The sequence below is a fragment of the Solanum lycopersicum genome, chromosome 5, assembly GCF_036512215.1.
Source record: "Solanum lycopersicum chromosome 5, SLM_r2.1".
Taxonomy (NCBI): domain Eukaryota; kingdom Viridiplantae; phylum Streptophyta; class Magnoliopsida; order Solanales; family Solanaceae; genus Solanum; species Solanum lycopersicum.
This window is the reverse complement of record NC_090804.1, coordinates 45,429,279-45,442,372: the sequence shown is the minus strand read 5'-3', so window position 1 is coordinate 45,442,372 and position 13,094 is coordinate 45,429,279.

Below are 13,094 nucleotides of genomic sequence, written 5' to 3'. Positions count from 1 at the left end.
TACTTGGAGCATAATTGTAATGTAATGCTGCCTGAGCATTGTGAATTGAATGTTTACATGCTTAAAAAAATGATGATAATAAAATGATTGGAATAAAAAGAGTGGGGGGGGGGGGGGGGGGGGGCAAATCACTGGTAATAAGAATTTCTATATGATGAGTTTCTGTGTATTTTTATTGTTTAGTATTGTTGAATAAAAAAAAGATATTTTCCATTAATTAGTTAGTTGTGTCTTGTTAGTTATATTGTTAGAGAGTTAGTTAGAGTTTGTTAGAGTTGTCAATGAAATGTATAAATACAGTATGTACAGATTGTTGAATACAAGTTGAATATACACAAAATATTATATTTCTTCTCTTCTCTTCTCTTCTCTTCTCTCATCTTGAAGGTCCTCTCATGGTGAAGATCAAGGATCTTAACATGGTATCAGAGCTTGAGTAATCGATCTCATATTCCTTCGATCTTCTCTGTTTCTGGTTCACGTTTCATCTCATTTCTCTACTGGTATTTTCTCCTGTTCGGCATCTCAACAATGGTGAATGCTAGTTCACCTGCAGATCTGGAAATTGGAGCTGGAGTTGTACCTACTTTGGTAACAATCAATCAATATCATCCTTTGTTTCTTCAGCCCAATGATACGCCAGGTAGTTCCCTAAATTCGATTAAACTAACAGGCCCTGAGAATTATGCATTATGGAGTAGTTCAATGCGAATTAGTCTGTAGGTAAAAGCAAGTTAGGATTTGTGAATGGTCGATATCCTAAGGAGAAATTTGATGCTTCTCTTCATGATTTGTGGGAGAAATGTAATGCTATAGTCCTTTCATGGATTATGAATTCTGTATGTACTGAATTACTTAGTGGAATAGTATACGCTACAAGTGCATATAAGGTGTGGACTGATCTACAAGAACGATTTGACAAGGTTAATGGATCTCGAGTCTTCTTCCTTCATTCACAAATTTCTACTCTTAACCAAGGAATTTCTTCTGTTTCAACCTATTTCTCAAAACTAAGAGAACTATGGGCAGAATTTGATGCATTGATGCCATGTCCTGGATGTAATTGTGCTGAGTCTAGGAAATATGTGGAACACTTTGAGTATCAACGCCTTCTTCAATTTCTTATGGGTTTAAATGAGTCTTACTCACAGTCTATAAATCACATCATGATGATGCTTCCTACTCCATCGATTAATAAGGCATATGCCATAATCATTTCTGAGGAAAGTAGAAGATCTCTGGGTTCTTCTTCTTACAGTTCTGAAATTGCTGAAGGGACAACTTTGTTTAGTGGTAAAAGCAACTCGAGTGTACGCACTAACTATCAGGGGAATAATTCCTCTTACAAGGGCAGAAGCAGAAGAAGTGATCTCTACTGTGATCATTGTCATCTCACAGGTCACACAAAAGCAGTTTGTTACAAGTTATTGGATATCCTCCAGATTATAAATTCAAGAAGAAAACAGGGTCATATATCAAAGACAATGACACTAGTAAGGGCAATCATAATCCTAGTGATATTGGCAATCAGTTTGGAGGTCAATCTGCCAATTTTGCAGGATCTTCTCACATGTCTAAAGGTTCTACTGATGCATTTGGTGCTATTCCTCAATTTACTGAGCAACAATACAAACAGATCTTAACCATGCTTGATTCAGAAAAGTCTGAAGCTGATCATGTAGCCTTGACAACATGTATGATCCCTCATACTACTATCACTTCAGATTGTGTTAAGTGGATAGTGGATTCTGGTGCTTCTAGTCATATGGTTAGCTCTGTTGAGCTGTTATCCCACACTACAACAGTAAACAAGAATGGTCTAGGAAAAGTTCATTTGCCTACTGGTAATGTAGTCAACGTAATTCACACAGGATCATCTTGTCTCTTTCCTGGTCAAGAGATAACCAATGTCATGCATATTCCTGAGTTCAAATACAATTTGTTATCTGTTTTTCAACTGACAAAGGAGCTTCAGTGTGCTGTATTATTCTATGCTGATTTTTGTATTCTTCAGGATCTCTCAAGTGGCAAGGTGAAGGGGATTGGTAAAGAAGAAAGTGGCTTGTATGTGTTCCAATCAGGTCATAAGAAAGCATTTACAGCAAATGTTGCTGCTGCAGCTACTAATGCTTGTTCTTCATCACTTGGAGTGTCTTCTACAGATTCTGATAGCTGTAGTATGAGTATGAATCTTTGGCACAAGAGGTTGGGTCACACCTCTTCTGTTACTATAAGCAAGTTGTTTGGTCCTACTTCTACACATCGGGACAAATGTATCAAGAGTTGTAATGTGTGTCCTTTAGCAAAACAAACTAGACAGTCTTTTCCATTAAGCACTACTACATCTGAGTGTTGTTTTCAATTAGTTCATGGTGATGTTTGGGGTCCTTATAGAGTTCCTACTCATAATGGAAAAAAAATACTTTCTTACACTTGTTGATGACTATTCTCGATATACTTGGTTGTTTCTACTACCTTCTAAAGATGATGTTGTTGTTGTGATTAAGGAATTTCTGCTTATGGTTCAGACTGTTTATTCTTCTGTGGTGAAGTGTCTTAGAATTGATAATGGGTGTGAGTTCTTTAACTCACAAATGAATGGATTGCTAAAGTCTTTTGGTACTGTTCATCAAAGTTCTTGCTCTTACACTCCACAACAAAATGGAGTGGCAGAGAGGAAACATAGACACATTTTAGAAGTATCAAGATTTCAGGCTGGTGTACCATTGAAATTTTGGGGTTATTGTGTGACCATTGTTGTATACATAATTAATAGACTGCCTTCTGCAATCATTCAAGATAAATCTCCTTTTGAGAAACTTCATAGACACTCATCTTCTCTAGCTCACATGAAAGTATTTGGTTGTTTGGGGTATGTAACTCAGGTGAGAAAGGTGGACAAATTTTCTTCAAGGGCTATTCCTGCAGTATTTCTTGGTTACTCAGTGTCAAAAAAGGGTTATACTATGTATGATTTGGAGTCCAAAGTATTTTTGACAAGTAGGGATGTCTTATTTCAGGAAGATTCTTTTCCTTTCAACACAACTTCTACTTCTTCTTCTCATTTGTTTTCCCTGAAGGAAGATGACCTTCAGTCATCCTATATAGAGAATAATGCTCAGTCATCCTTCAATGTTCCTGCTCCTTCCTCTTCTGCATATGTTCCTTCTATGGATGTTCCTTCAATGGGTGATGCTTCTGCTTCTGAATCTTCAGCACTACAATCTCCAGCAGTACCTGTTACTAGAAAATCTTCCAGGACTACTAAGCCTCCTATTTGGATGCATGACTATGTCTCCACAAGCAAAGGAAGTGCAAATTGCTGTTATCCAGTATCTGATGTGGTTAGTTGTGATCACTTATCACCTGTGTTTAGAGCTGCTTTAGCATCTTATTCTGTCATCAAAGAACCTACTTCTTATACTGAGGCTATTAAAGATCCCAATTGGGTTGCTGCTATGCAATCTGAAATTCAAGAATTACAAGATAATCACACTTGGAGTTTAGTTGAACTACCAACTGGAAAGAAAGCTATTGGGTGTAAATGGGTGTTCAAAGTTAAATACACATCTTCTGGAGCTGTGGAAAGATACAAGGCTCGACTTGTAGCAAAGGGTTATAGCCAACAAGAGGGGTTAGATTACACTGAGACCTTCTCTCCAGTTGCTAAGATGGTTACTGTCAGGTCAGTTGTTGCTGTGGAAGCAGCTAAACATTGGTCTATTTTTCAGATGGATGTTCATAATGCTTTTCTTCAAGGGGATTTAGTGGAGGAAGTGTATTTGGAGGTTCCTTCTGGTTTTGCCAGCCAGGAGGGGAAGCATGTTGTCTGCAAATTACATAAGTCTCTTTATGGACTCAAACAAGCACCTGGGCAATGGAACAAGAAACTCACAGATGCATTGATACAACTTGGCTTCTCACAAAGTCATTTTGACTATTCCTTATTCACCAAGACAGTTCAAGGAGAGTTGATAGTTGTTTTGGTTTATGTTGATGATTTGCTGGTGACAGGAAGCAGTACAGATCTGATTCTACAAACAAGGAATGACTTAAAGCTAAATTTCAAAATGAAAGATCTTGGAGAATTGAAGTTCTTTCTAGGAATTGAATTTGTGAGATTACAAAAGGGAATAGTGATGAGCCAAAGGAAGTATGCATTGGAACTAATTAGTGAGTTGGGATTGAGTGGCACTAAACCAGTTTACACACCTTTGGAGACAAATCTGAAACTTACATCAGTTGACTATGATGATTTTATAACTAAGGAAGCAGGTTCTACAAATGAAGATATATTACTTGCTGATCCTACTCAATATCAACGGCTAGTAGGAAAGTTATTATATCTTACTATGACTAGAGTTGACATTGCATATGTAGTGAAAGTGCTAAGTCAATTCATGCACAGTCCCAAACAATCTCACATGAATGCTGCCTTAAGAGTAGTGAAATATATAAAAAATGCTCCAGGTCTTGGTCTTCTAATGCCCTCAGACAGTTCTGGAAAACTTGTAGCATATTGTGATTCTGACTGGGGTGGTTGTTTACAGAATTGAAGGTCTGTCACAGGATACTTAGTGAAGTTTGGCAATGCTATAGTGTCTTGGAAGTCAAAGAAACAAGAAACAATGGCTAGAAGCTATGCTGAAGCAGAGTTTAGAAGTATGGCTTCTATTGTGGCTGAAGTAACTTGGTTGATTGGTTTGTATAAAGAGCTGGGAATCAGTATTGAGGTTCCAATATGTCTTTACTGTGATAGCAAAGCTGCTATTCAGATTGCAGCAAATCCTATTTTTCCTGAAAGAACTAAGCACATTGACATTGATTGTCATTTTGTGAGAGACAAGATTATACAAGGTATTATCAAAACTCATTATGTTTCTACTAAGGAACAGCAGGCCGATATATTAACCAAGAGTCTTGGCAGGCAACAACATGAACACTTAATGACCAAACTGTGCTTGAAGGATGTATTCAAAGCATCAGTTTGAGGGAGGATGTTGAATTAAAAAAAAAGATATTTTCCATTAATTAGTTAGTTGTGTCTTGTTAGTTATATTGTTAGAGAGTTAGTTAGAGTTTGTTAGAGTTGTTAATGAAATGTATAAATACAGTATGTACAGATTGTTGAATACAAGTTGAATATACACAAAACATTATATTTCTTCTCTTCTCTTCTCTTCTCTTCTCTCATCTTGAAGGTCCTCTCATGGTGAAGATCAAGGATCTTAACAAGTATTATTATTCTTCTCGTGGATAGGGTACAATGTATTTCATTAGTGATTTAAATTTTTGGAGTTGTTTTATAGGTTGTTGAAGTATTGATATACGATATTAGGAATCAAGTTTTGGTTAAATTATATTATATAAATATCATTAGATTTAAGATATTTTAATAAATTGAGACTTACCGCTAGGATTGACTTTTAAGAAATATATAAGGTGGAACATATTAGTTGGCATCACAATTAGGAGCTTGAATTATAGCGATTTAATGAGTTTTTGATTTAAGTTAGAATGTAGTAATATAGTGTCTATGAGCTTGCTTACTTACAAAATATTGTAAAATTGGTAGATCGAAAACGTGTCGAAATTTTGGAAAAAAGGAAGAAAAAATCTTGAGAATTTGTGGTACGGGTTCGACATTTAAGGTATGTTAGGACTTTCTAGACTTCGTTGAGGGACGTTTTCTAATTAAAAATTTAAAATGGAATATACAATGGGTCATGACGAAAGATGGAGGTCTAGTGCCAATGGTATGACAAGCATTGGTACAAGTACCGGTGTGATTAATGGAAAAATTTATTACTATAATATGATAGATTGTAATTTGAGAATGCCAAAGCATATGGGCATTAGTTGATGTATTTAGTGACTTGATTTCTTGTGTATAGCTGTATTTCTTTATTGAACTAGTATAATTTTGATCATTAAGGTGATTATATGTTATAGCGACATTTGATTCATTAAGATGTTGGCATCATCCCCTTGGTTTGATATCATATTGTCCACATGCATTGATATGAGATTGAGTATGAGTAAATGTCTACCACGTGGAGATCGTTCATGTTGACATGTACCATAGCTAATTGTATTATCCGATTATAACTTGATCATGCATATATAATCACATTCATTTGACTTGTATTTGTGAGGGAGTATAATTCAAATAATATTATATCTATTACATTAATTTTCATCATAATGATTCGACTTACAATATTGAATAATCTTCAATTTTTGTGAAACAAACCAAATATTAACTTTTACAATTATATTTACCAAAGTAATATAAAATTAAAATTATTTAGATCCTAATAGCTTCAAAGAGTCTAATTTTTTTCCAAAGATATCTAAAATTGGAACTTAAACTACATTTGAACATGTGACTTATAGACTATTCGTTTAAACTTTAATAATTGGCGTCGCAATAGCATTCGTTCATATTTACCAAAGAAAATTTTATTTAGTCTCTTTATATATCACAAGGGAATTTAAAATGAGATATTATCAATATATATAGTCTAATAACCCCTAAAATGTGAAGATAAATTGATCAAAGGTTGACATGTACCATAACTAATTGTATTACACAATTAAAACTTTATCATGCATATATAATCACATTCAGTTGACTTGTATTTGTGAGGAGAATAACTCATATAATACTGTACTCATTACATTTATTTTCATCATAATGATTCGACTTGTAATCATAAAAAATCTTCATTTTTTGTGAAACAATCCAAATATAAACTTTTACAATCATATTTATCAAAAAAATATAAAATAAAAAAGTATTTAAATCCTAAAAGTTTCAAAGAGTCTAATTTCTTACAAAAAAAATCTAAAATTGAGACCTAACTTATATTCGAACTCGTGACTTATAGACTATTAGTTTAACCTTAAACATTCGCGCTTCAATAGAATTCTATAATAATTACGAAAGAAAATTTATTTAATCTCTTTATATTAGTTGTGTAATAAAATATCCCTTGAGAATTTAAAATGAGATATTATCAATAAATATAGTCTAATAACCCCTAAAATGTGACATAAATTGATCAAAGGTTGACATGTATCATAACTAATTATATTACAAAATTATAACTTGATCATACATATATAGTGACATTCAAATAACTTGTATTTATGAGGGAGCATAACTCATAAAATATTATATCCTTTACATTTATTTTCATCATAATGATTCGACTTATAATAATGAAAAATTTTCAATTTTTGTGAAATTGGTTCAAATATATAATTTTTACAATCTTGTTTACCATTTAAACAAGAAATTAAAAATTATTTAAATTCTAAAAGCTTCAAAGAGTCTAATTTTAAAAAAATATACTTAAATTGGGATATAACCTAGATTCAAACTCGTGACCTATTGACTATTCGTTTAAACTTTAACCATTTATGTTGCAATAGTATCCAATCATAATTACCAAAGAAAATTTATTTAGTCTTTCTATATGTCAGTTGTTTGATGAATATCACAAGGAAATTTAAAATGAGATATTATCAATAAATATAATTTAATAACCCTTAAAATGTGAAGATAAATTGATCAAAGATTGACATGCACCATAATTAATTGTATTACACAATTACAATTTGATCATGCATATATCATAATTTGTGTGTTCGTTGATATAAGATTACACATTGATTTTTTAGGATAAATTTTTTAATTCTATCATTTTATTAATGAATGGACCATAATGATTTTATAAATAACCTTCTTCAAAATTGAAAAGAAATATCATAAATATTTTTTTCTTCTCTTTGTTAGTTATTTATGTGTTTCTCTTTATGATAATCAAATTTTATTGCATTTACTTCGTAGTTTAATTTATAGTATTATTTTGATAGTGTTTTTTTATTGTTGATATGACTCATAATTTAATTGATTATTTTTATTTAAATCAAATATTAACATAAAATCATAATATATCATCGTTAAAATTTAAATATTGTAATAAAATAACAAAATCATTGGAAATAATTTATTATATTTCTTTAAAATGATTAAAATTTTAGATAATGCTTAATTTGTTTTTTTGAAGGATCTATATATATATATATAGATGTACCTTACCAAAATTTTATAGTATCGTATATTTTTGAGAAGTCCACAAAAATCAAATAGCAAGAAAAATAAAACAAGTTAAATGATGAAAATTTTTTGCCTAGCTTGAATTTCAAAAATAAAAGATATCGTATAAATTGACAGAAAGAATATGTATATATAGGTATTTATGGATGCTTCCGTGTTTTTAATTTCATTAAATAGTATCAAAACTTATGTAATTGTTTGTCAAGAACATTAATGCTCTTTCCGTTATATTTCCTTTTTGAAGGTATTTAATGGATTTAAGTGCTTTTGGAATTTTGAAATTGTTGAGAAGAATAAAATAAGAAATTAATTTTATACTTTGTTTTCCATATTAATAGTCTATCTTTTTTTACAAATTTCGTAAGAAATCATAAATAAAATAATAGTTTTACTAATTTACATTTAATTTTTTAAAATTTATAAATTTTATTTACACCTATAAAAAGAAAAAATATTATAATGAAAATAAAAAATTGTAATTAATTATATTTTTGTAAATGAACAAATGATTTTATCTAATTATTTTTAGTAATACAAATAATTAATTTCAAGTTGGAAAAATAATATTAAAATGTTCGAAATAGAATGAATATTTTCTTTTTGGATTTTCATATTTTCCATGAATAAAATTATATGTGTATGGAAGTAGAGAAATTTGGGACATTAATTGGAAAAGAAAAGTCAAAGAAAAAAGAAGTAAAAAAAAAGTAAGAGAAAAATAGATTTGGATCATTTCTCGAAATGGGACCCAACACTTTTCACATGATAAAATATAAATGGAGACTCACACAAATATTGTTAGTCATCTTTTGAGCGGTAGTGTGAATTGAAAAGTAATAATTATAGGTTGAAAATTTCACAAGTTATTTTACTTTTAAAGAGTGATGATTGGTTACAAGAAATTGATAAACTTACCTAATCACCCTTAGATATTACAAAAATATCTTAAATTTGTTGCTCAAGTCATTTCGAGTCAAAAAAGTGTCTTGCCAAATATATTTTTTCAAAGTAAATATATATTTGGAACAGAAACATAAAAAAATGATGTACTTCTTTACAAAATTACAAGTTCCCTCGAGTCAAATCACTAACACGCTCCCTCAAAACCCAAAATAAGTACAAATCATGATAAAAATCATCTAAGTGTCTCAATTTCACATTTTTCTCGGTGCTAGTTCAAGTCATGTCAAATAATGTCGTATGCATGAGTGATGATGTTCCACACATTTAGTGGCTGTTTGTTTACGGTATAAGAGGGCATGTTATTCATGTATAAAACATTATATTAGTTTTACTATATTTGGTAAAAGTTTTTGTATTATGTTGAAAATTCAACATGACTTATATTATATTTGGTTGATAAGTTCTAAATATTGTATAATAATTATTCATGTATTAATTTTATACAGTGTTTGATTGCTTTTTTTGTAGTCCTATATAATTAATATTTGCATAACTTATGAGAGAATTTATGTATAAGTTATGCAGGATAGAAGGTGAAATAAGTTATGTGGATATTAATTATATATGTATTAAAAAGATATACTACACATTTATCCCTATTGATTTGTTTTTAAATCTTTTTTTATTGAAAACTTTACATAATTATTCTATTTTCCCAACTATTTTCGTTTCTTTTTGTTTTATATATTCAAACAACTTTTTATTTGTTTTCATTTAAAATCAAAAAAAATTATTATATTATGAATAGGAATGTATAATTTTGATAGAGCATGTGCTAATTACATATTTGCATTATATATTACTACATATATTCACATATTTAATTATCATGTATTAATTTTTATTTAGAATGTGAATTTATATAATATTTATAAATTTAGTATACTACAACTGTAGAAACAACATACGCATCATATTTTTAGAAATTTTCATTATATAAAATAGCATAGTATCATATACTTGAAATATATTAATAGTATTTTATTTTTATAATCTTTAAACACTAAAAAATAAAGAGAGAAAAAAAACACAGAATTCCTTAGTTAAGTATAGAGATTTTTTTAAGGGAGAATTTATACTATTTTCTTACTTATTTTTTATTTGTAAATAACATATTTTATTTTTATTAATATAATATTAAATAGTTAATTATTCATGTAATGTAATCTCCATATAATTAAATATTACCTATATAATTAAACTCTGCATAACTAATACCTGCATAACTAAATCTGCATAACTCTAACCAGTAACCAAATGGCCTTCTCTTATGGTACTTGTAATGCTTCAATTTTGAGTTTTGCATGTCTTTTTTAATATTTCTTAGTATATTTAATGGTATTTTATCAATGTTTTTGCAGGAAAATACATTTTGGCAAATTGGGTTGAAGATTACAGGGTAGCAGCTGAAGTTTGAAGTCCCACAAGCCATATACTTTTCTACGTCCATAGAATTTTTGCGTACTTTTGGGAAAACTATAAATAGTCTAAAAGAGAGAGAAAATATATCATATTTTTGTAGAGAATTTTGGAAAATTAAATCAGTTTTGAGAAACTTTGCTTGAATTAATTTTTGTATCCTTAGAATAGTTTTGAGACTTTTGAATGCACACTTGTAACTGAGCTGTGGAATCGAAGTGTATGTTGAAGGTTATTGCTTAACTTTAAAAATTAATGATTGGTAACATCATAGGTATAATTTCTTTATTTTTTATGATGTGTGGATGAAAACTTCAAGGGGGTGTGATTTTGGGTTTGGGTGTTGATTTAATTTAGCGAATCTTTTGTTTTTTGCTCTATTTTATTGTTTTTCTTTTTATGGATTTAGCATGGTGTTAAATTATGGCCAGTTAAGTTAGTGTTGCAAACTTAATCTTAGTTTAGATCTTCGATTGATGCATGCAATTTAGGGTTTAATTTCTATAGTTTGCTTGAAAGAGAAATTGTAGTTTCCACAATCCGCTCAACAGAGAATTTTTAGTGTGTGTATATATATATATATATATATATATATATATATATATATATATATATATATATATATATATATATATATGAGAAAATTGAAATAGATATCCAAACAGGTTTGATTTGTTATTTATTCGGAATTAAAAAAGGAATTGTTTGGGCAATTTGGGATTGCTTGTGAACTTCACAAGCCTCATGGTCGAAGTGATCATGGCGACAACACTAATGTCGTAAAAATAAGGTAGATTGTAGAATTTTTACTTATGATCTTATATAAGGTCGAGTTGTGTATTTATTTTAGAACTCTAATTATGATTAGACATGTTCGATCAAATTACATGCCACATGACAGTTGAAGATATGTTTGATGCAATAAACATGCAAAGCAAGGAAACGACTACCTTGTTTAAGACAAATTGAAGGATAAGGCATTCGAAATTCAATAGATACATCTAAATATAAACTAGAGTCCTATTGTCCTCTTCCTTCAATCTAATTTAAAATGGAATAGATATATCATAAAATATTGGCGTGGCATAGGGAGTGCGCACACTCTCTTGAATGCAAGTTATGAGTGAATAAATTGGACGGATGTCATTTTTCAATTGATAACCTTATAAGTAATTATGATACATTTTTATTGTTAAAACTTAAATATATTTAATTATTTTCATTTCTTTATTTGTAAAATATTTTTTAAAAGATTACTTTCTCACCTTAAAATTTTTTACTCTTACTTTCATTAAGTTCTTATCTTTTAACTTTTAACTATTTTACAAAAATTATCTGTATTTTTCTAAAAAATTGAAGTATCCTTAAATGTTTGCTTTTAATTTTTCTTTATGTTTTATTTAATTTTCTTTACTTATTTTGATGTTAGTTCGAAATGAACTTATTTCAAATACAAGGTATATTGAAATCAAATCAAAAGAAAAGATAAAAGAAAATATAAAGAGTAAATAAAAATAAAAGAGAAAAAAATAATAAATAAAGGAAAAAAGTTTAGATAAAAGGTTAAAAAAATATGTGTATTAAATCAATTTAAATACAAAATAAAGAAAATAAGAATATTTTTCAAAAAGTTGTTGAATATATATATATATATATATATATATATATATATATATATATATATATATATATATATATATATATATTAGACATGTGACATGTGCATGTGTAAAAACACTCCAAACCTAGGTGGTTGGAGGTGTCATGTCAGCATAAGGTGTATAAAATATGAAAAAAATGGGTTCAAGGATGATAAAATTCTAGTTAAGTTTAGATTTTTTTGTGTATTTTTGATCATAATCTAAGAAATACTTGTGACTTATCCCACAGATTTGATGAAAACTTCCCTCTTCTCATGAAGCTTTCAAGATAATAGGATTTGCATGTTCAATATCTCTATATCACTATATATCATATAAAAGTTGGAGTTTCTTTATCATTGTTAATTTCTCTTGCAAAATTCGATGCTTTCACATGTTCAATATCTTGATGTATGTTGTATGGTTCACTTTTTTAGTCCGAAAGAGAAACACGAGAAATTATTAAAAGGGAAGAATCTATTGTCACTTATTGATTGTGAATAATTCATATATGATCTTAAAAGTTATTAACTAAAAAAATAAAGAATAGTATAAAGAATTATGATAATGGATTCAAGAAGACGACTTTAATCGAAATCAAAACCAAACGAAAACGTAAAAATAGAACCAATACATTGTTAATAAAGCACATAGAGTTGAGAAAGCAACATGGGTTGTATTGTTCATCGAAAAAGTTCTTGTTCACATTAATTCCTAAAAATACAACAAGAAGTTACCAACATTAATTTTAGCCGACTTCAGGACTGGTTTTTCACGTAATAAAAATTCATCAACATTAATTCAAAAAAAAAAAAGAAAAAAAAAAGAACTACCAATATTAGCAAAATCCCAACAACCTAACCATATAACCAACAAGATTTCATTTTAGAATTCTACATCATCTTGGCCTGAATTTGCTGACAATATTTTCTCAGCTACTTTTTGTC